A 5,613-nucleotide genomic window follows, 5' to 3' on the forward strand; every position below is an offset into this window, starting at 1 on the left:
GATCCCAATGTTGCATGATGCCGTGCTTTATAGAGCATTTTACCAGTTTTATTTCCCTTGCAGGTATCCGAGAAAACAGGAAACGTGCTGTCTCGAGATTGGGCTATGTCTGTGTGAACCTGCGTATAATGTGATTTGGCTTTATCACTTCCCAGAAGGAAGGAAATGCGAAAGTGGAAATCCCAGAAGACATTTTCCCCATGTTCACGACAGGAAAACGGCTCTTCTTAAGGATGAGTTTAAGGCATTTGGTACACGAAGCCTTCGAGTCAACATTGAGAAGGGAGGGGTAGCCACATTGGGCTATACTTGGGGACTCTGGGGAGACTCTAATTTGGCAGGAAACTGAATGACACTTGCCTGTGTGACTCTTGTTTCATTTAGCCAAATAACTTGTAAAACCAAATCTACACACTGGTGTTACTCATGGGCACCAGTCATCTACCCTTGTGACTGTGACCCGGATCCTAGCCTCGCCTAGTGGCTCCTTGTGCCCTGGGCTTCCTTCTATCCTGAGCCTCCTTGTGGCCCGAGATTCCTTCCATTCTTCTCCTATGGAAAGAACACGGCACAGACTGAAACCCAAGCATTTCCAAAGTCTTGAGCTCTTGGGGAGACCATTAAACCCCACATGTGAGTTAAGGGTAAGGCAGAACAGACAGAGTCAGGCATGGTTACATCTCTCTTGGACACTTTATCTAGTTATTCCCTAATTTAAATCTTGAAAAAGAAACCCTTTTCCTTTTATTGAAAATAGATTTTTCCCCTTATACAATATATCCTGATTACAGTTTCGCTTCCCTCTACTCCTCCCAGTTCTACCTGCCCCATTTCTGCCTCTCATTAGAAACCAAACAGCTCTATGGAATAGTGATAATATAATGTAACATAATATATAACGTAATGTGTAACATACAAAGCAAAATCCATTGGAGTTGGACAAAACAAACTGACAGAAGGAGAAGAACCCAGGAGAAGGCACAAGAAACAGAGACCTGTTCATTCTCAAGCTCAGATATCTCATTTAAAAAAACATTGAACTGGAAGCTATAAGATATATGCAAAGGACCTGTAGGGTAAAAAGAGAGAACAAATATAATAAAATAAAAATAATAAATAATAAAGTAAACATTTCTAATAGGAAGAGCTCTGATCCAACGTCATGTGACAAGGACCTTCCGAAGATGTTCTTGAGTTTTTTCTCTGTTGCAGTCTACTGCTAGGCCTGCAGCCCACCCTTAATGGTAGCTTATTTCCCCAGCAAATCTCCCTTGGAGGAAGCTAAATTTTTATTTGCGAGTGATTCTCAATGAGAGATTGCTTCTGGTTTAGGGATGGGGGGTATGTGCCCACTTCTCCCTTCAGCTCTAGGGCCCCAACTGCTGCAGACTGGTATAGGCACTGAGCATGCTGTCCCAGGTCCGTTAGATCATGTGTGCGTTGGCCCTGATTTTTTTTTTTTTTTTTTGGTTCTTTTTTTTTCGGAGCTGGGGACCGAACCCAGGGCCTTGCGCTTCCTCGGTAAGCGCTCTACCACTGAGCTAAATCCCCAGCCCCGCGTTGGCCCTGATTTAAAAGGCCTTATTTCCTTATCTCCATCCCTGTGGGTCTGCATTTCCACCTCACTCCTGAGGGAGGCGCTAGGCTGCGTTTCTTCCTTGCCCGTGCAGTGCAGGCCATCTAGCACACTGCTCAAAGGAGGCACACAGTCTAAGAGAGGGGTCCCAGCCCTTGTTTCTCTGACCGGGACTGGGATGGAGGCTGTGTTTCTCACTCCTGTGAAGAGTTGGGAACAGGCCCGTGGGCCTACGGTGAGCCTGGGGCAAGGGGAACCAGCTTAGCTCTGAGTAAGTGCCAGAAGCTTAGAGGGGCTGGAAGAATCTTCTGCAGGAGACTTAGGAGTGGCTCTGTATGTCAGAGGTCTCCCCTGATGGCGGTCCTTGATGAAGGAGACAGTCCTTGCTTGTCCAAATTACCCACAGCACATGAGGATGCGAACTCAGGGTGAACCAGAGATTGGATACCCTCTGTAGGAAGGGATGCTTAGAAAGAGGGCGCATTAGCTAAAACGTCAGGGCCTATCTAGGTACCTCATTAGCATGGAGAACTCTTAAGTTCTGGTTGTCATGGTTCTCCTCTTAGTCAGATGTCGTGATCACGTGTTCCAGGACAGGAACCTGGCCCTAGCTAGTTCAAACTCCTGCTGTTCTCAGTCGTGAGTTGTATCGGGATTCTGAACATTGCTACTACCTTACCAGTTCTGTCTGGCGGCACAGTCCACCGCCCCACATTATTACTGTCCAATCATGGCCTTGACCTAACTGGTGCCAGCCCTCACCTGCATCTAGACATCAAGCCACACAGAAGGAAGCTTCTCTAACGACGGGTGACAAAGGCACTGATGTGTGATTATAGCAGAATGTCGTTCGGAGTCATTGTATTGCTTCTGCGGTGTTTGGTTTTGACATCGGTTCCTGAGCTTTCTAGTCGTCCAAGCAGTATCTGGTCTGGCTTCCGTCTTGTGATGTGGGCCTTAAGTCAAATCAGATACGGGCTGGTTACTCTCACAGTGTTACCATTGCCCTAGCGTCTCTTGAACACAGGATGCCATTGTAGATCAAAGAGTTTGTGGCTGGGCTGATATTTCTCCTTTGGTGGCACACAGAGTGCCTCCTTGGACCAACGACGAAGCTAACGCATGGGAAACAGAGGCACTGTGTAGCCACCAGACCGGCTTCTCCATGATCAATGAGTTGTACAGGGGTTCTCGTCAGCAATAGGACCTTGCATCAGTTGTTTGGGGGCTCCACTGGACCACCCTGGTTAATAACTCAATGAGATACAAACCCAAATTCTGGTACTGGGAGCTTCCTTTGGTGACAAGAGATGTCCAGTGGGGGTTGAGGGGGGTGATCTTCGCATTGTTTAGAGATTTTGTTTAGTAACTGGAGACCTCATTTCTGTTTATATTTGAGGAAGCTTCTACTATGTTGGGTTTCCATACCACCCCTCAAATGGCCCCAATGCTAGCTGTCTCCCTGTTACGGTATAATAGAAAAAAGCATGCGTGTCCTAGTTCCCTGCTGGCTCTAGTTGTTTCTCTGTCAGCCGCTTCCACACACTATCCCCTTGGCGGGTTGTTACCACGCCTGAGACTCACATCCTGTTCCACAGGCCGAACTAGCATGGCCCCATGCCACACTAGCCCAAGCACTCTATAGCTTAGCAGGGCTTTCTGTCACGGACTCTGTTCACACTCCCAACAACCCAGTGAAGTCATTACTCAGCAAACTGGAACCCAAAAACCAGATTGGTGTGTTACATGCTCAATGTACAATCCATCCACACAACTAACTTACAACCAATCGATCAAGATATAAACCGCCCACCTAGATAAAATATAATTTGCTCATCTAGACATATAAAATCCTGTACACGGCCACCCCTTAAGAACAGTCATAACGACCTGTAAATGTGCAGAGAGGAATCTTAACATCCGCTGCCATGTTCTCTCGGCCGCTCTCTCCTCTTGCTCCAGTCTCCTCTCCTCTCTAAAACTTTTCTCTCGCCTGTCCTTCCTTCTTGTCCAATGACAGGCTGCGTTCTATCCTGTACCTGCCTTTACCTGCATAATGATGTCAATCTGCCTCTCTCAGCATTCATACACCCTCCTGTCCCCTCTTCCCTCCTCTCCACTGAATCCCATCTAAAGCTGTAGATGATAATTCCATTTCCCAGGGAGACCTATATGCCACCGCCTGTCACTTACTCTACACCAAACCTCTCTGGTTCTACAGATTGTAGCTTGTTTATCCTTGCTTTAACAGCTAACATTCACATATGAGTGGGTAATGTCACATTTCTCTTTCTGGGTCTGGGTTATATCACTTAGTATGATTTTTTCCCCTAATTCCGTCCATTTACCCACTAATTTCGCTTTTTAACTTATGAGTAATACTCTACTGTCTAGATGTACCGCATTGTCTTCCCCCATGTGTCTACCCAGGGGCGTCTGAGCCGTTTCCAATTTCTGGCTGTTATGAACAGAGCAGCAGTGACATGGTCGGGTAAGCGTCTCTGTGGTGGGATGGAGCTTCCTTTAGGAGCGCGCCCGAGAGTGGGACAGCTGGATCTGGCAATAGATCAGCTCCCATCTTCCTGAAGAACTGCCACACTGATTTCCACAGTGACTGTTCAAGTTCGAGTTACCGCCAGCAATGGATACCATGTCTTCCGCTGCCTCACCAGCATGGCCTATCCCCGTGAGACTGACCGCAGCCTTCTGCTGGGTGTTAGATGAGGCTCAAGGCTGTTTCCATCTGCGTTCCCTAGTGGCTAGGAGTGACGAACACTTCTCCTCAGCCATCTGAATTTTCTCTTTTGAGAATTCTCTGTCTAGATCTGTAACTCACGTTTTAATGATTGGATTGTTTTCTTGATATCTAGGGTTTTTGTTCCGAGTCCTTCATATATTTTTTGTGTATCAGTCCTTTTCCAGATGTGTAGTTGCTAAACGTCTTTTTTTTTTTTTTTAATTCTGTAGGCTGCTGGCTGCTTGTCCAATGGCTGCTTGTCTCTTTGCCGTACACGAGCTTTCCAGTTTCACAAGGTCCCATTTATCATTGGTCTTAGTGCCTGTACGAATGGCGTGTTCTGTTCAGAAAGTCCTCTCCTGTGCCAGTGAGCTCAAGGCTGCTCTGCGAGTTCTCGTCCTCCAGGTTCAGAGTCCAGGCCTTTGGAGCTCTGTGCAGGGTGATGAGTACGGATCTGTTTGGATCCCGCTACATGCAGCTATCAACTTAGCCCAGCACCATTTGTTAAAGATGTTGTCTTTTTTTTCCCCCCAGTATATATTTCTGGCTCTCTTTTTTTCTTTTTAATATCAAAACTCAGACGTTCACAACTCTGTGGACTTGTGTCTGTGACTTCAGTTTAATTCCAGTGATTGGCATGTCTGTTTCTGTGCTAACACTGTGCTATTTTTATTATGATATTCCTGTAGTACAATTTGAGGTGATAACTCCAGTGGTTCTTTTATTACTCAGGGTTGTTTCAGCTACCGAACATCTTTATCTCAGGGCTGGAGAAGCTGGCTCAGCAGTAAAGAGCACAGGGTGCCGTCATAGAGGCCCCAGACTTGGTTTCCAGCACACACACAGTAGCTATCATGACTGCAGGTCCAAAGGGTCCTGTCTGGGATTGGTTCTAATGCTTGGTCTCATTGCAGCTCCCATGGGTGGCGTGGGGTGGTGTGGGGGAACATGCTTCCAGACCTAAGGGTCCCTGCCCCCAGCTGGCTTTGATTGATAATCAAGAATTGTTGTACAGTCAATGGCTGGGCAGAAAGATAGAGGCAGGGCTTTTAGATTCTGTGCTCGCCATGACAGGGAAGGAGAAAGATGTAACTTAAAGGCCCACCACCTGTAGAATCCAGGAAAGTGGCTCTAGGGGGCCACTTCCCCACTTGGGTCAGGGGTCACAGACATGAAATATAGATTTTAAAAGATATTAAATCAGGAATACCGGAGGGGGTGTTTGTTAGCCTCGGGGAGGATTAGAAGTGCCCAGCTACTGAGTTAGTCCAGGCCTATCAAAATTAGCTTGTGTTGGAGT

Source organism: Rattus norvegicus, chromosome 17, assembly GCF_036323735.1.
Source record: "Rattus norvegicus strain BN/NHsdMcwi chromosome 17, GRCr8, whole genome shotgun sequence".
Classification (NCBI taxonomy): domain Eukaryota; kingdom Metazoa; phylum Chordata; class Mammalia; order Rodentia; family Muridae; genus Rattus; species Rattus norvegicus.